This window comes from Poecilia reticulata, linkage group LG5 (genome assembly GCF_000633615.1).
Source record: "Poecilia reticulata strain Guanapo linkage group LG5, Guppy_female_1.0+MT, whole genome shotgun sequence".
In the NCBI taxonomy this organism is placed as follows: Eukaryota; Metazoa; Chordata; class Actinopteri; order Cyprinodontiformes; family Poeciliidae; genus Poecilia; species Poecilia reticulata.
Genome location: NC_024335.1, coordinates 20,034,203 through 20,053,915, shown reverse-complemented (window position 1 = coordinate 20,053,915; position 19,713 = coordinate 20,034,203). Strand labels below are relative to the sequence as shown.

The 19,713-nt window shown below is 37.3% G+C and overlaps 1 protein-coding gene across 3 annotated transcripts in view; it reads right to left on the bottom strand.

Annotated features, from left to right (window-relative positions):
- LOC103464932 (histone deacetylase 7-like) overlaps positions 1 to 15,606 on the bottom strand; it is a 46,361-nt gene extending 30,755 nt beyond the window's left edge. The window contains exons 1-2 of one of the 3 annotated variants that reach the window (XM_017304996.1): positions 15,234 to 15,606; positions 2 to 179 (exon numbers count right to left, since the gene is read on the bottom strand). The gene's annotated coding sequence lies outside the window, so the exon portion shown is untranslated. Of the gene's footprint in view, position 1; positions 180 to 4,661; positions 5,088 to 15,233 lie in introns of those variants that run through there. The other 2 variants (XM_008409344.2, XM_008409345.2) reach the window with 2 other exon arrangements.
- Between the last annotated feature and the right edge of the window lie 4,107 nt (positions 15,607 to 19,713).

The window sequence follows — 19,713 nt, the reverse complement described above, 5'->3', positions numbered from 1 at the left end:
CCTTTGCGCAGACGCCCACTTTGAGTCTGCTTGGAGTACGCGTGCACCTCTGTGGAGTCAAGTACACCAGAGTATGTGGGAGCCTTTAGACGTCCGTTCCTCAACCTGTCCTGAATTGGTAAGTTGTTCCCAGGTGAATCCTGACTTTCTCCAACATAGGTATGTGTGAAGTCAACAGCCTAAGGGAAGATGAAGAGAAGTGAGGCTGTGAAGGAGGCGTTAGGAGGCAAAACAGAGGAGCCTGGATATGGAAAATATATATTTGCACACATTACTCTTCTGGGTGCCATGGATGCAGCACGTGATGACATCACAACAGATGCCAGATATGTTTTTGATGTGGATAAGAATTGGTGGCCCAACAATCAGAAATTTCAGGAGGTGTAAGTAATCTTTATATTAACATGACAATAAATTTGGTTTATCTGCACAAAATGACACAAGGACTGCCATTGCTATGCAACTGATATGTTCCTTGACAGAGATATTCACTGACAGAGACGAACTAAGGATTGTAAGAAACAGACTGGTTTTTGCAGGTAATCCATGGTATTTTCCTGTTTGCATAAATTGTTTTCAAAAATGCACACTGTTTCGCAAAGGATGTCGAGGATGGTTCGAGAACTGTGCCAAAATGAGTCAGAAAACTAATACTAATGCACATCCCCCATTCAAACACATTGTGTGAGCAGTATCATAGTAATATTACCCTGAATTATTCAAGCTAAGAATAGGCCCAGACTTAACCTGATGGGAGCTAGCAGTTTATTTCTTTCATGTAAAATAGATTTAGAGACTGGTCATCTTTAGCACCAACTTAATCCGATCAGTGGCCTCTACATCTCATCTTTACACTCTATCTTCCAACACTCTGTGATCCTCATATTACCTAATGTTACGTGAAGGAATTCCTTAACACACCCACACAGAAACATTAGTGCGTGCAATTTTGTTTTTTACTCACCTGCCTTAGGGATGATTTGACTAAGAACTCAGGTTCTCATGTTGACTTCTGATAATAGGTTTGGCAATAACTGTGAATCACTATTACTGCACAAAAGGTAAAGTGATTATACACAGGGAAGGGCTTCTTTGTTTTAAATTCACCCTGAAGTCAGTAAGAATGATATGACTACCTTCCAGTTCTAGCCTTTGATAAAGTTACTGATTAACTTCCACTCTTACCCTTTACTTTTTTGCCCTCTCTATCATGCTATCTTCTTATCAATTTCTGTGTTTCTCTTTGTTTTTGTCCATCTCTCTCATTCTCGCTCTCTCACTCACACACGCACACACACACACGCACACACACACACACACACATACACACACAGAAATAATAAACAGCAAAGTGATGGTCCCTTTGCTGTGTTGTTGAGAAGCAGACTGTATCAGTAGTCAGCTGAGTTGATCTTAAATCAGGAACAGGAAATGTGATCTGGGCCTCTGGTCGATCCAGAACACTATCCCTATTGTCAGAGCGCTGCTGTGGCTCACATGGGGAAAACACTGCTGACTTTTAAAGGTTATCTCTTCTGGGAAAAAGGTTGGCATTACCTCTTGCAATTGTGGAGCATAATTATGTGTACTGGATAAAAAGTATAAGCTTGTTGTTTTAAAAAAGAACAGCAGACGGGTGTCCACTGCCAGTGAAAGTACCATGAAATTGTATTTTTTGCAAATTTTTATTATACAACTTAAGAGTTGAATCACAAATGCTGAAAATAAATGACTTAACCTTGACGTGGAAGATCCCTTTTCAATGTGACTAGTCATCCTTATAGAAAAGAGGAAAAACAGTCCTCAGACTAAAAGCAAAAAATAAAATAAAAAAATCTTTATCTGGACAGTGTTTGAGTAACACTGTCCTGCTACAGTTAAAGTAACTACATGAAAACAGATGTCCTTCTGTTTTGGCCTTTAACACCCATTTGAACACATTGTGTTGAAATCCACAATAACCGGACGTCAGCTGTGGATGGTTTGTTATGAAGTCTCAATGCTTCTGAATAGTTTTGACATCTGATTAAAACAGATCAGTGGCTGCTTCTCCTTGGAATGCAGGCGACAGCTGTGGGTTGTTTAATTGAAAGTAACAACCATATTTTTGACTAGAGTATAAGTTGGCCTTTACACTTCTCATGCTGATAAAAGGTTATAAGGTTATATTTTTGCTTAAGAGACATGTTTTGACACATCACAATAGCCTAAACCTTTAGGACACTCATACATTCACAATAATCAGATGTTTTGCTTACGCTTTGGCACTAAACAGTTTAGTGAACTCCCCAATATCTTCTGTCTTGACTGATAAGATAGGCTCTGTTTGCAAAAGAAGGCCCCTGATAAAATTTGACAGATTAGCTATTTGAAGCTCTGAATATATGCCAATTAGCTGCAAAACACAATGACACTAATTGAAATAAATTTATTATAAAATTTAGGCCTTTTGATTCACCCCACTGTATAAATCATCACACCAGTCCTTCAGTTTAGCTGTTAAATGTAAAGAAAATGTACCAAATAAACATGACGATCTTGTTTGTTTAAAAATAAACCATATGAATGAAACTCAGCTTCATACCTCAGGACAAGTCAAAAGGATGCTCACTGCACGATAAGAAAGATATAAATAGAACACCATATTTACAACTAGTTAAGCTAAGGTGAGGCCAGCTGACACTGTGTAAAATGGCTAATAATGTTCACCACGGGCAGAACATTATTTCTTCATAAAGTTATCTTTAGAAAAAGAAACAAACATAGGCAGATCACACAAATTGAGTTCAAAATATGTGATTTACAACACCGATGTATAATATAAATATGAATAGGAGTGCAGGTGGTCTTTATTCCTCTGGAAAGGTGCTGATGAAACTAATGTAACTCTATCTCTGCTACAGCATTAAGACTATGACCTCATCTGTGCCGAGAGAGAGCTAACCTGGTCAAATGGGAAACTTACAATGTGTGTGTTTGGACTCGACTGTCCACAGGCAAAAGAAAAAACAAAAAAGCTTTCAAAGAGTTAGGACAGATGATTTCCTCCGATTATTGTGGGGCAGCACACCAAAACTAAAAAGTGCAGACGTTTCAGGAGTTTTAATATTGCTTTTTTCACAAACAACAGGGTTAACTGGTTTCTAAAACTTTCATACTATAAAGGACACACAAACCTTATATAATCTGTTTGTACATCACAGTTTTCTCCCTTTCTACTAACATTTTGTACCAGTATACAAACCATGATATCCATGTTCACTTAACCCACAGCATATCTGTTTTTCTTCTTACTTAACTTATGTAAATTATGAACCAAGTTGTTCAAACCATTTGTATCTTATTTTCATCTGTGTTCTTGTTGCATGAAGTACTGCATCAGTAGGCTGTGACATGGAAACAATCAGCCTGAGGCACAACTGAATCATGCTTCTATCGCTTGTATAGTGATCTTTAGCTAGTTTGCATGGCTCTGGTGTCTCAAATCTTTCTCATGACAATATCCAATAGGTTCTCTATTGCATATTAGTCCAGGCATGCTTATCAATCACTTTAGCACAGTGATACCAATGGTCATTAAACCAGGTACTGGTTTAACAAACTTTTCACAATGTGGACAGGTGGAAGGTCATGTTGGAAAATGAAATTAGCATCATCATGAAAATTGTCATTAGAGGGAAGCTTGCAATGCAGATGGTAAACAGCTGTCTCTGAACTTAATGCAACACAGTAGTAGACAACATGGCTCCCTAAATCATGACTCATAATCTTTGACAATGATTTGCAAATTAAATGAGCAACAATCCAATAATTTTTCTTCTTACAGTGGGTAAAATGTTACAGCGGTCATCCCTGGTTCTAGAAGGGATTAACAAGAGAAATATGCACATCAAAACTTCTTCCTTCCACTTAACTTTACATTATTACAATTGGATACAGCACCCTTAAACCACAGCTTCTTAATCAATGACCTTTTGTGGCTCACACACCTTGTGGAGCATGTTAGTGGTCTGTTGGGTAACTATTAAGACAGCTGTCTTACCCATGATTGATTGGGCTATAGCACAAAACATTATTGTTTTTTTTAAATAATTTTATAGGAATTATAATACTTTCTGATAAACTGTTAAACATAGCTATCAAATTACCAAAATAAACACCTGTATTTAACAAACCTATATCTATGGCTTTCAATTAAAATAATGTCCTAAAACAACTTTTCAGAGATGGTCTGAAACACTGGTTGACTATGACTGAGGGAACGGTACTATTCAAAATTACATCCTCTGATTGCGCTTACAATTACCATTATTGCACAATGGACACACTACATCACCATAAAAACTTCATAATCTATGTCAAATAGGAACAACTATTGGTAAGTCATTGTTAAAGTTAAGTCAGTTGTCACATACGCTACAAATGTAAAGCCTGTCTGTACATGTCCTCTTTAAAAGACAAACAAATAGTACAACATGACTCCAGCTGATTTAGCGTTTAGAGCTCAGCTTACATTTAAATTCCCATTTCCCACTCTTCAGCCGGTAATGTAGTTGACAAGCTGATGACAGCAAAGCAGCCCACTTATAGTCGGCTTTTTTTTTCACAGGAAGTCTCATAAAGTCGTTTACCGGGCATGTTAGCATGTAAACAATGCCTACCTTTTCAGGCTGTGAAGTTCAGAAGCGACACATTTTAAAATGTAAGGTCGACTCGAAGCCGGAGGAAATCAGACAGCAGTTGTAAACGTCGTCTGTGAATGTGTCCTTGTCATCCTCGACGACGTTGTTCTTAGTAAACTGGTCGTTATAGTAACAGTTATTACAGTAAACCGTCCGCTGTCAGCAAAAGTGGCGTTCCAACCGCCAAAGCGCGCGCCGCCGTTACTGTACGCTAGCCGCTGCAGCGCGAGGAGCTCCTGCTCTGAAATAGAAACAATTACTATCCACCGTCACAGAGTGCTGCTCTGCATGTATGTGCCTCTTCCTCACTAACTCTGACAGCCTGTCGGCGGTGAAACTGGTCATAAACCCCGCTGGAAGTCTCACTTTCATCTGCGAGAGCTGCTGGTGTTAGGGCTCCATCTGCTGCTGAACTCATCTGGGTGAAGATGCTTACCGCCCGCGCGTGAGTGTGGGTGTGTTCACCTTTATCTTACATCTGGCTGAGAAGTGGATGCAATGAATCCTACCTAACAAGATATTCTAGCTCTAATTATAAATTGCTATTAATAGTACTGATATCTTTTCACCTGTGGAAATTTACAGCAAAACCTAAAATGCAGAATGTATATATTCTATGTTGACTTATTACAGTTCCAAAAAAATAAAGAAATTCACAAATTAAAAGTTTTTATGTACTGTAATATGAAGTCACCTGTCCCTTAAGTAATTTTTTTAAACCTTTTTTTATCCAGCCTACATTAAACTCGCTGCATTGATAGAATTAACGGGATACTGAAGGATTGAATTGACAAAATAGGGTGGGAAATTGTGTACTTTTCCAAGTCGCACAATCTTTGTTGTACTCTACTGAAAAATATATTCATGTCAAACCACAATTTCAATGTATGCATTTCTGTTGTAACTGTCACCAGTAAGTACAAGTTGTTATTATGAAAATATGATCTTGACGAATTTGTGTTGTGTTACAGCAGTGCTTCTCAATTCTGGTCCTCACCAACCCCCTTCCCTGCATGTTTTAGGTATTTCCCTTCTGCAGTACTTGATAGTCATGAAATCATTTGAATCAGCTGTTCTGGAATAGAGGCACATCTAAAACATGCAGAGCAGGGGGGTCTGAGGACTGGATTTGAGAAGGACTGTGTTACAGTAACTTATAAAGAAAAAAACAAACAATGAAGGGTTATATTCATAAATATCCAAACTCCAACTAGCTGCTTTGAGTGACAACAGATCAGTAAGTTTGTAGTCCTCATTGAAAACCAAATAGTAAATATTTGTAAACAAGGAAGATATTCAAAATGCATCTTATTATCTAAAAAAAAAAGCCCTGTTTGGATTCGGAAGAAGATTTTAAAGTAGTTTGAGTCAATTCTGGAGAAAGATGGCATTAAAAGAATAGGGAGTAGGGATGTACTTAGAACAATGTCTGCAATGATTATAAGAAGTAAGAGAAATTAGATTATGAAACATTTAGAGACATTTGAGACAGTGTGAAAAAGCTAGATGTCTTCTATAAGTGAGAACACAGAGCAAATGTAAAGATAAAACAAATGTAAATAACATATTGTAATAAATAAAAAATAAAAAAAGTTGTCCAAATAAGATGAAGCACAAAAACACATATATCTGTTACAGGCGTAAGCAGTTTTGTAATTTATATTTGGTATAATAGTGCAAAACTACATATAAGTTAATTAGTAACTTTGACCAAATATTTTATTCACATTTTTGAAAATCTGGGGTGATACTCTTGTAGCACTTCATTGTAAAAAAAAAAAAAGCTCTAAAAAAGAGTTTGCTAACAAAACAGACTGTTGCTGTTGCTGAGAATGGAAATCTAAAAGTTAATACTTAGTAGAGACGTATCATAAACACCTGCTATCCTTTTTTTTTATACAAATAAAACATTTAGGTGTTCAAGTACACCTAATAAAACAGCAACAAAGAGAATAAACTAATAATTAAATAAATACATTCAGAAGCTTTCTTGGCACTTTTGTCTGTTTTACTTGTAGCAAAATGTTGGGTTTTTTTCAGTTTATTATTTGTTTAGTTATTTGCAAGTCCTGGCAAGTCCTGTTCAGTTTTTGTAATGAAAACGTAAATAATATTATTCACTGGTAGTCATGTTAAATAAACAGGAAAACACATTTGCATGCACCTACTCAGTCACCCTCCCAAGTATGCAAAAATACCGGTTCTGGGAGTGAAAATCTGAAAATGAAACAGTGAGTCACTTATGACAGCCCACAGATCTTTGCAAAAATAACTCTGACTTTCAATGATTGAAGCAAACCCAAATTACTAACTTTAGACTTTGATTAATGAGTAAATTAAGTGTCTTAGTCTCTCAACTCACCATAACAACAATAACACTTGGACAATACTTGGATTGTACTTATGCAAAACTGCTTTGAAATAAAATGTCTTTTATAGCCCTGTTTAAATCAAATGTGTTGTTATTATTATTATTATTATTATTATTATTATTATTATTATTATTACTATTATTATTATTATTATTATTATTATTATTATTATTATTATTATTAGCATGCATTCCCTTAAACATGAAGTCTCTCTGATATCTGTAATCTCTTTTACAAGGAAATTGAACAAAGTCTACAGTCACACGAATTAGGACTACGTAAAACAGCAACATATTGTCACTTATTATGATCAATAGATTTAAATACATAAAAAGACAAATTAACACGACAGAATAGGTGACTATGTGAAGGGACCTGGTGGCACTGGGTTTTATCTGGCGTATTAAAAGTAAACACAAATACACGCCACACTTTGAAGATTTCTGTCGATAAAGAATTTGCACATTAAATACATTGAAATTTGTGCTTGTAATGCATCTTAACATGTTCAACATGGCAGCCCTTGTGTTTAGTAATGAAACCTATGGGAAATGGGGAAAACACTGTGGCACCAGATGGAATAACATTACAGAGAGTAATGAGAAGACAGCAACAAACTGCCCAAAAATGTAAATATGGCCATTAAAATAATTTGGTAAACCACAGAGGCCTGTGTGAAATTAGTCAAGCCAAGAGGACAGCCTCAAATTCTAAACGATTCTTAAGATCCATCCAAGCTTTTTATTTGTCTTTTGTCCTCCACTAACTTCAATAAATCGCATTTTAATTTGAAGATCTGACCATCATGTGAACCCTTTGGACAAGAAGGTTCTGTTTTCAATCACATGCGCTTATAAAGTCGGGCACGGACACTCGTCCAAGAAAATCTATTTCCACGCGGTTTTCCGTTCTCACATGTTCTCCTCCAAATTGAGATTTTATTAGGTCTCAAAGTCACCACCCTGCTTGTGGCCAATTCCAAACCGTGCCAAGTAAAGTCAGCATCTTCGGATCCACAAAGATAAGCCGATCTCTGTGAATGCCGCTTTAAAAGCCAACAAAGCAGATATTTTTTTCATGTGACCCAGACTTGGTCCTGGCCTACTGAGGCAGTCAGTAAGGTTTTTATTGCTGCCGAGATAAAATGTTTACCTAAGGGGATAATTGTGGTGGGATGGGTTAAAAAAAAAAGAAAAAAAAGTAAGAAGAAGCTACCATCAACAAGAGAGTATCTTTTCCCCTGTACTCTTGGCAGGCCATCTCACAGTCACAGGGTTGACTGTGGCCTGAACAATTTGAGATACGTTCAAGCAAATTGAATTTCATAACATTCCACTTTAAACTCCACATTCTTGACACAGTGCTTCTCCCAGCAGCAGATGCAGAGAGTGCCTGGAAACGATTGCCTCTGAAATTATGGCGCGCTTCCCCCGAAATTAGACAATTCATCATCGTTACTTGGAAAATTAAACAGCACAACTAAAAATTTATTTGCTTATTTATTGTGGTTTCATGAGCCATAACTAACATATTATTCATCAGAATCATGTCAAAACAAGACCATGCATTTACAACATAATTAGCAGCAATATCCAAAAATATTATGCATAACTATATTAAATGATTATCGGTCAGCGTGGAAGTGAGTCTGAAGGACTAATTAAGCATAAGTAGTGCCTTAGGAAAATATTTACATCAAATATTTCAGATTATATTACAATCAATAGTGCATTTTGTTGTAAAAGCAACTGTGAAGTGGAAGAAAAATTATACTGAAAGCTGAAAAGTGTGGCATGCATTTGCAATAAGCCACAACATTAGAGATCCACACTTTGTTGTAATATCAGCAGGAGTATTTTGTTGTTTGATCGCGTCATGACGGATGTACAAAATTTATATTTCCATCCACCGGTAAAACACAACTATGGACAGATTTCCCCCTGTTCGCTCCATTTTACAGACAAAAATAAATACTGTTTCTGCACATTGACTTTGTTTCTGCAATATCACAACTGAAAAAATAATGAAGACGAACCATTCGTACTGAATCGAACAAAGCTTTCTTTGTGTTTCAGTTTGGCCTGTTAAATTCTTCCAGGTTTTAGAAACTTCTAATTTGCACATGGTCTAAATGTAGACAAAAGTTTTATAATTTAGAGGCACATTGACTCATGTTTAAATAACGTTTGATGTTCAAATCATGTCTGTTCTTCAGTGGGTGAGCTGTATTTATTCATTACTGCCAATGAAAATTGTTAGACATGCTTTATTAGATTCAAGGAGTTAAGGAGAATATTTAGATTTCTATCGGTACAAAAGTTTGAATCTATGCATCACTTTCCTTCAATTTATGAACTAATTTCCTTTGTAAATGACATTCCAGTTTGCGGCTGTGACGTGATTAAATATAAAAAAGACGCAGGATGTGTGTCACCTGGTACGTTATGATCGGATGTCGATGACAAATACCCTAGAACGAGTTTAAATTAAGGGGCTTCAACACATCTTTTCACCTTACATTTAATGAGAATTTAATTTGCAGGTTGTTGGGGGGATGGGGGGGAATTATTTCGCTTGACTCTCAAAGCAGTTTGATTCCCTGAAAAACTTCCGAAAGCAGAGAAATGACAGATGTTCCCTAATGTGGGTAGATCTCCAAGGTGGAGGCTTGTGGCCAGTGGGGCTCGCTGCTCTTCCAGTCACAGGAAGCCGGTAGGAATGAGAAGAATGCAGGCAGGCACTACGGTGATGGAGGGAGCAGCAGTTGCAGGGCAGATTGCCAGAAAAACGAAAAACACTCGAGGAAACGATATGGTAAGAATGAAAATGATTAAAGAATAGGGGCAGAGGGCGGGGAAACATTTACCAAATTATATAAGACAATAAGATTCAAAATCAGGTAGACAAAAACTCTCATCTCCATGAAGTGCATATGTTGAGTTTGGATGTTGTGGGTGGAAGCGGTAAAACTCTACTTCTTGATAGCAGCTGTTTAGGGCGGATAACTCGCGTTATATCGGAGGGGTCAGTGAGTGAAATGACACAGTAGATCAGTGGGACGTGTGTGGAATGTGTGGAGTTATCAGTCGGACAGATTTCCCGGCAACCAGTGGAAGCCGGAGACCTATAAACAAGAATGTGCTTTTTTAGCGTCCAGGGGGTCATCCTATCGCGCAGACACACATATGCACTCTGGAAAGTGGAAATAACATGGACATTTACAGCAGGTACAAACATCGTGAAACTGAAAAGCTTTGATGTGTCTGTTTTTACTTTTTCCCTTCTCTGTTCTGATCGTTTTATTTTCAAGTTAAAAAATTATCCCACTCAAATCGACCTAAAAAAACAAACAAAAAAAAACACTGGTAATTTTAGCAGCATCTTGAAGCATTTTAGGCTGATTTCTGTTGTTGAGCTTATCGAGGCATTATTGGTTGTCAGACATAGTATTAAGTAAACTTAGGGCTTGGACAAACAACTTCTGGGTGCATTCACTGACTTTAGAGACAGAACCCTTTGGGTCCTCTGGATGTAGCTTTGGTAAATTGGATTTACTTCTTTCAAATTCTATCAGAACTTATTAGATTTGTGTCATGGGAAGCTTAAAATTCGGCAGAATGGGTCTGACTCTTTGTTATATTCTTTGAGCAATTGGAAAGCCTTGTTTTTGTGAGCAGCTGCTGTTGTACTTTTGGTGACTTGGGTGGGAACTATAATGGTAAAGAATGTTTTGGATGTCAGTGCAGGCGAGGTTTCCCAGCAGGACCATCACATTAAATGAGAGCTGTTTTAAGTCAAGCGGCAAGGTGAAGGTGATAGATTTAAAGGCAAAACAGTAGTCCGAAGACTGCAGACATGGGGTAATTATATGCAGTATTGACCCAACTGAAGGAGCAAAGAAACAAACAGCATGGCTGGAGAAAGGAAGCCAAATAAATCATTGAACATAGACTAATCTGAAACTTGGCAGATAGGAGTCAGGAAAAGAGGCAGACACAAAGGTCTGGCAGCGAGCAAAGGAAACCTGGCAGAATGTAAGCTGAGGAAACTAGAGCCATATAAACAACAGGTGAGTGGAAGTCAGTAAACAAAGGTCAGGCGTGCTAACAGCGAGGGTAAAAAAGGGACTCAAGTAACTCGGAAAAAGTTCACAATGTAAAACAGGAAGCAATGAAAATCAAAATAAACTGAAGCAGGAAAATACTATCTGAACACCGAGAAGCAGAAAAACAAAAGGTATTATTGTAATAAGGCTTGTAACAATAAGTAGAATATATTAATACACTTCAAAGAGGTTAAAAAGCAAACTTAAAGCAACTTATTTTACCTGCCAGTTTTTCTAATTATTGTGTTGGTTAGGGTGTTTAAGTTGCTGCCAATTCAAAAAAAAGCCCTGACATAACATTTTATTTTCTGTTTTTGTATCATTTTCTTGTCATAAGCTAATATTTGTCAAGTAACTTCACATCTCTGCTGGTCCAATAACAAAGTACTTGTTATGCTCCAAATACCTACAAAGATATGGTAGGTTACCTTAATAAGCTTCCCAAAAGTCTGAGATAAAACATTTTTCAAGAAAGTACATGTGAATGTTCAGGTAATTCTTGCTAATGTATTTTTCTTAAGGAATATTCCTTAAGGTGCTGTTATTATGATAAAAGTGGTGACGTGAAATTAACTCAAAGAGCGTTCTAGTCATTTTAGGGTTTATGTTGTGAAATTAGTTGAAGTTTGATAAAGAGCCCAGTTTGAGAGAAATGCTACAGCTAACACGCTCTGTCCAGACTCTGTTCATGTCTCAGGCTCATATATTGCACATACTCTTTCACAGTAGATTATACTCAGTAATGACTGAGTTTTAAACTGTGGACAAATTTTCCAATTACTTTCACCAAAGCTCAGATGAGACAGAAATTTCTCAATTCCCCAGTCAAGCTATAAGGAACATGAATGCAAGTCATAAACCTCTAAAACAGGAGTCAATGTCAAGAAATTTTAAAATGCAAACATTAAATAAGTTTTGAGTCTTAAAAGTAAAGTCAAGAGTGTATAAAGCTCAAATTGACTTCTGGACATATTACTTAAGAGCACAACTTGTGGTGGTGGTGGTTGTTGTTGTGGTTGTTGTTGTTGGTTTTGAGTGCATTTACAAATCAATTCTTGAGTCTGTAAATGTGAGTAAAATCTTTAGGGTTTGAGTCAAATCCCAAATCTTTTTAAAGTTCACATCAAGTCTGGGTTCTTGAATTTTTAAGATGAATTGAGGTTTTGTTTCTAAAGTTTGTCCACACCAAGTCTTCAGTCTTCACAGTTCAAGTTCATGTCAAGTCTTGAGTCTTCAAGAGGTAGTTCAGGTCTAAGACTGAAGTCTTTAGAAAATCAGTCTATGATTTAGAATGCAAATCAAAGTGAAGTCACTGCAAGAGCCTCTGAATGCAAACTTAAGTCAAGTGAAGAATAGAGCAGTTAGAAATTCAGTCTTTTGAGTGGCATTTCAAGTCAATTTAGTAATGCTTGGAAGCATCGATTAACACATCTGTTTGTGGAACTGTGACTCACATCAAAGTCTCAGACATCTCTGTCAGAAATCACAGGAAGTTTTCATTTTCACTGTGGGATAAAACTTATGGCATAGAAATAGTTAAAAACTGAAAGACCCTTGCCTTGAATAAACACATGAAGCAGAAGTGTTTATTTCTTTCTTTCATCGCTAGAAAGAAAGAAATAAAAAAAAAAGAAAAAGAAGAAAAAAAAAAAAGAAGAAAAACCCAAACAAACCAAAAAAATCTATAGTATGTTTAGGTATTTCTCACTAAGCTCAGCGTAGCAGCTGCATTGCTGACTTTGAACCTCAAAAGGTGCTGGAGGTTGTGAATAGCAGTGGGAAACCTCCTCAGGCTTTCTGCTCCTGGCACTAAAGCAAAGATTAACCACAGAGAGGAGTGATAGAGCTTAAAGCGCCCGCCTGGTTTCTCTGGAAAGTGACTGTGATGTTGGAAAGTGCTGCTTTACGACGCCTTCACACTCCAGTGACAGCACGTGTGGAAAAAGTATACGAAGCGCATGAGCACAGAACAATGTGTGCAGATATGAAAGGTTTAAGATGTGGTGTTTAATACATCAGCGGCGCAAAAGTCTCAACAGTGTGAGATTTCACTCAGGCTGCTATAAATGTAGCGTTCACGTTATGGATGGTGAAATATCCTCATATCCACCAGGGGTCAAAGTGAAGGGAAAAGTAAAAGAAATCAAATATCTTTCTACATGCTTTAATGCTTTAATCCAGATCATACTGATAATCAAGTTATTGAAACCAAAGATTTACAAGTTACAACCTGATAAAATGTCATTTTTTGGAGGGTCTTCTTTATTATGACCTTCCTTCAGTTTGCAACCTTTCCTGATATTTGCAACATTCACCTGATTAGAGCAGACATAAAGTGAGGCAAGTTACTTCAGTTTACTAGACCAGATTACATTATAAGCACAAATTGCTAATAGATCAAAAGCTGCTAATTCATTTTGGTAAAAGAATGAAACAAAAAAAAAATCAACTAAATTAAAAAATCTTAACATTGTGGTGTGTTTTTCAGCTCAGCCTCTTTTGTCATGTTGTATCTCCTGTTACCCCTAAATAAAATCCAGTAATGTTGTAATGTTGAACAGTTTTAGCTTTGTGGACGGTGGAACTTTGGTCTGAGAATTAAAAAAAGCATGAGTTGCTCTCTCAACTTCAGCATTTAGCAGTCAAACAAACATGAGGTCCGGTGAGTTATCTTACTGACAGAAATACAAAACGCTCGAGGTTGTAATGTTTCCCATTCAGTTTGCCTGCCCGGACTGATCTTAAGTTTTTCCTTACTTCCCTGAAAACGGTTCAAACTTTTATGAAGCGGGTTCTCCTAAAAGCTGCAACTATCAATTACTTGTATTACCAGCTAAAATGGCCGAAATGCCAAAGATAAGGTCTGAAAATATTTTTGCTTCATCCAACCCCAGTAAAAACATAAAATGTACGACCGCACAAAACAGCTCGTTTTACGAGTTTCAAAATATGTCAAAGCACAAACTTCCCAAACTAAACAAAACATGCTATTATTACTAGTCCCTGATTTTTGAACACAGAACACAAGTTAGATTTATGGGCTATGAAACCTCATAAACTTGCCTAAAATTAGAGCAACATAGGAGAACATAAATAAAGCAAAAAAAAAAAAAAAAGTTTGATGTAATGGGACAAATTGTTGGCAGCAGAGGTTTTGTGCAGGAACCTTTATGTAGCGTGCAGACAAACAAGGAAGAGAAGATGAAGAGCAAAACGTGACGTACAGCAATCCCACTTTTATGGCGTTTTTTTCTTATTACGTACCCTTGGACAAAATGCATTTAATATTTGAGAAACCAGTGCTTAATAAGTGTCAGCTGCACTGACTGATGCATTTAAAATACAACTCTAGAGGTTCTCAATGGGAGAGCGACTTAATTACGCTCACTGTCAACACAACAGTGAGCGTCGAGCGTCATCTCTACCTCACTGCCAATCTAATCCCTTGTTTCAGTATAGACTCAAGTTTTGTTCCTTGTTTTTTTGACTCTCTTAATACTTTTTGTGGACATACTTGCTCTCCAGGGTGGGTGTTTCTGCTTCCAATTTTCTACTCTTACCCATCCTGGGAAACGGCACTTACAAAATCCAAAGAAATTAAACCAGAAAAAAGAGAAGCATGTGTGTCTATTACTCACCGCAATCTTTGCTTCTTTTTTTTCTTTCTTTCTTTCTTTCTTTCTTTCTTTCTTTCTTTCTTTCTTTCTTTCTTTCTTTCTTTCTTTCTTTCTTTCTTTCTTTTTTTCTTTCTTTCTTTCTTTCTTTCTTTCCCCACTTAGCATATCTGTGTAATTTTTATGGCATTTGCATTAGCCGCAAAACTGAGTCCAAAATAAACCAGTGCTTCTCCCAAGATGAACAGAACCATCTTCACAAGTGAAGATGAGTCTTAAAACAACAATCTCACCAGCAATACAAAATCTGAAAAGACGAAACAAAAACTGCCCATATTTGTGAAATCTTCACAAAACACACTGCGCCCACTGAAACTCTGCTAGGCTTTCACACTGTGTGCACCTTTCTGTCCTTCAGCAAATAAAAACATTAGATTGAGAACTGAAATCGAAATCCTACCGGTTCAGGGAGAGTTTCCTCTGTTGTCCCACAGCAGTCCAGTCAGTCAGAGAGGCAGCAGCAGGACGTCCTGGTGTGCGCTTGGGGAGAAGATATCTCTGCTTTGACAGGGGAGTGGTGCTGCAGAGCTGGAGCCCGGTCGTGCACTGACAAAAGGAGTCACACAGACAAGCTGCTTGACACTACGAGCGCCCTCTAACTTTTCAATGTCTTGTACTTTCAACTCATTTGCTCTCTCTCTCTTCCTCTCTCTGTCCCTCTCTCTCTTTCTCAAACACACATGTTCATCCCCCTTTATTTTCTCTTTCACAGAGGACACTCTGCCCTATCATCCACCCGTCAAACTTTCTGCCGGTGCTCTCCTTGCAGTGGAAGCTCTGTGAAAGGGAGGGACACGGTGGGGGGAGGCGGAGGGTTACAGGGCTGGGATGACTGTGTGTGCGTGCCGTAGAGAAAGAGAGCGCGACTGGCTGTGCAGTCACTTGTGTGTCTGCTGAAAGACAATTGCAGGAAGTGTGTGTTTCAGGATGAACAAAGTACAGAAGACATGCAAAAAACATGCATAGAGATAAAAGGGGCTTGATTAAGTACTTCAACAATCTTTAGTGCTTCTATTTATTGGATTTAAATGGTTGAAAGTATAGTAATGCAAAAGTTTTGTTGATGTATCTTATTATTCTGATACTTCATCAAGATTTACATACGTCTTTTTTTTCTTTTTGGTGACAGATGTCTTTTTTTTCCCAGTTTTTTGACTTCAATTAAAACGTCACATTTAATTGTGCTTGCGATGCGCATTTTCTTCATATTGCTAATGAGACTCCGTCAAGAGATTTTATAAGCATATATGAGAAAGCAGGGCTACACAGTGGTAGCCCTGCTGCCTGGTAGCAACAAGATCCTAGGTTCAAATCCAGACCTGGGGTCTTTCTGCATGGCATGTTCTTCCTGTACATTTATGGTTTTTCCCTGTGCATAATTGGTCTCTCTAAATTGTTCTTAGGTGTTGCAATGTTGCCCTGCAACCCTAACAGTGATTTTATGTGATGGACTAAATGAAAGTGTCACATAGTCGAGAAGTAAGATTCCAGAGATAATTGTGGACAATTTTAAAAACTTTCTTTAAAAGAAAAAGTACTTACCAAGACTCGGCCATAACTGTCCGAAAAATTGGGCAAGTATTTTCAGAGAAGCAGCCAAGAAGCCTAAGTTAGAAGCTGGAAAAGCTACAGAGTGGCCTAATAAAAGTCCAGACTTAAATACAAAGCTTAAAAATTTATATTTGTAGACACTCACCATCAAATCTCACTGAACTTTAAGCTTATTACCAAAGAACAACATGGAAGATTTAAATCTCTGTTATACTAAGTGGGCAAAGATGTACCCCAAAATGTTTGCAGCTTTAAGCATTTTGTAAATCATTGAGGCTGAATATAAATGTTATGCTACAATTTTCATAATTTCTATTAGTTAAAGAAATAAATCAATCATTTCCTCCCACTCCAAAGGCATGGACTGCTTTGCGTTTTCTCTTCTCACAAAATCCCAATAAAATGTATTGAACCTTGTGGTTATAGTGAGACGAAATAGGAAAAAGTTCAAGGGGTTGGAATACTTTTGCAAGGCCCTTTGGCCTTGGATTGAAAAAAAAAAAGAAGAAATCACATGGTCCTGTTACTTCTGTGTAAACACACAAATGGAGCATTGAGTTTGATTACTTACACGAGGCAACCCCAACAATCACATTTCAGCTTGAGTAGAAGTCAGGAAGCCGGTCATTAAGGAGAAAACAGTCCCACTGTGTCACAAATTTTAACCTGTTAAAGTTTCAGTCTGATTCCATCCCTGCAAAAACATGTTAGAGTGGCAGGTTTCTCATGACTGATTTTTAATGTGAGGGATGAATGTTAGAGCAAGAGATTTTCTGCTTGGACTTCACATCATCTCTCAATAAAATTGAGATTTCAATAAAACTTGGATTTAATTTGCATGAAGGACTTTAAGTTTCTCATGCAACTTTGCTAACTAGTGATTTAGTGAGCCTGAGTGAATTTTGGCTCTACTCCACGGCAAAATATACAAAGCCTATCCTGTCTCCTTTCATCTGAGCAATGCTAAAATGTGACTAAAATTTTCAAGGGTTAATTAAACTGAATTTTTGTCTCCTTTTTCATGTTGCTGTAGCTGAAAACATTTTTGTGAGGCTTAAAATGTATAGAACTAAAGTGGATTTAGTGAACCACCAAATCCTGTCATGTTTTGCAGAGTGTTTATGTGTTAGGATGAATTCAGTACTCTGCTACAGACTCAGAATGGTGTACACTGTTTGCCATTACAACACCGTCTCATTTGTTCATGACTATATTATCATGAAATGACAATACTCACAGTCCATACTTTTTGGGTTAAATATTTTCTAGTTGAGGTAAATCAGAAAATAGGTCAGATTACCTGGCTGCTGGAGCCACTTTGAGCATTTGGAAGTTTGAGGTGAGTCAATCTTCAGCAAACAGAGCAATTCCATAGAGTAATAGTCACTACACAATAGTGTATTGTGTAGTGGCGTGAACATATATGGTTTTGGGAACGAAGTTTAATGGGAAAATACGTTGTGTGTGCCACATTATCATAAGTGCAGAAATGTGATTCTGGGATAAATGTAGGCAGTCATGGTTCTATGTGCTACGAAACAAATTCTAAATTCAGAAGTGATTATTATTTTGAATATATCACATATAGTAGACATAATAAATGTATTTTGGAAAGTAGGCATAGCTGGATAAACTCAGAATGTTAGATGGAACCAAAAGGCTCTTAATAATACATTCCTTGGTATCTGTGGAATATGCATCGATAGTTTGTCGAGGTTTTCTCAACTGAGTAACATCCAAGTTGTTACGTAGTTATTCTAGACGAGGCGCCTGCTACAACTCAGACTGATCAGCTGATTGTGACTTTTCTACAAAGTTACAGTAATGTGACATCTTACTTCTAGATAAAAGGGTAATAACTACATCAAATTTAACTTAAAAAAAATCTAAACTATCCTTATAAGTTACATTTTGTAGGCAGCATGGAGTTTTAAAATATAATTTACAAGCTGTCTTTCTGGGCCAAGTAACTTCATGACTTACATGAAGTGGGTCTAAAATTGGACAATTAGTGTCTGGATAACCGTATTTCTGTAAATATGCAACATGTCCTGAATGTTTTCGCCACTTTTGCCGCAACTTTCATTCAGATTTACCTCAGGACTTTAACTAAACCAATCCAGAACCCTCACTTTTTTTTGCTAGGGCCTTATAAATGTGACCCTGCTGATGTGCTTAGGGTCGTTGTCTTGTTGTATCGTGCAATTGTGCAAGATCTTAGCATCATGCACTGCTGGCCTGACATTCACCTTCAGGATGTTCTGGTGCTCAGTTCATGGCTCCATCAGTTACAGAAGGTCGTCCAGATCCTGAAGCAGTCAAACATCACGCTATTGTGTCTGACTGTTTGTGTGGCGTTCCCTTTCTAAAATACTGAGTTAGTCTTCAGGTTAGACTGTGTTAGTTTATCTCAGGTTCCACTTTTTTCTTGTCAGCCAGCAGAATATTTTTTCAAAAGAGTTGAGCATCGTCTTCGTGTTTTCTGGGAAATGTGAGATGGGCCGCTGTGTTCTTTATGGTCAGCAGGGGTTTTTGCCTTGCAACTCCTCTAGGAAATATGTTTGCCCAACCTCTTCTTTATTGTTGAATCATAAACACCAACCCTGGCTAAGGGAATTGATCGTTGATACACTCTTGCAATTATTTTGGTAGGCTGGTCACTCTTGGGAGGGTTTATATTTTGTCCACGTTTTTTCACTTTGTGAATAATGACTGCAGGTTGCTGTAGCCCCAAAGTCTTAGAAATGGCTTTACGAAACTTTTCAGACTCTTAAATGTCACTGACTTTGTTTCTTAGCGTACTGCTTTTGAGATAATTCAGCCTACCTCATGTTGCTTCACAGGTTCTGTTTATGGGATTTTTTTTTTTTTTTTGCAGGTCTGGCAGAATTCAAGCTTAGGTGTGGTTAAAATGAACCAAAACACATTTTCTCTCACAGGTAATTGCATGACTTAAACAGGTGGGGCAATTACTTTTCCACATTGGGCCTTAATAAATGAAATAACCATTGGAAAATTACAATTTGTCCACACTGTGTCATAAAACTTAATGCGATACATGTCTGAAAATCAGTGGTGGGAAGTAACGAAGTACAAGTACTTTGTTACTGTACTTAAGTACAGTTTTCGTGTATCTGTACTTTACTTAAGTAGATTTAATAATGGATACTTTCTACTTTTACTCCACTACATTTTACAGTAAGTATCTGTACTTTCTACTTCACTACATTTTTACAAAACTGTCGCGTTACTCGTTACACCCAAGTCGCGTTGATCTTTCTTCCGTTAAAATGTGAAGTTAAGGGATTTAAGGTGGCGCCGTAAAATCC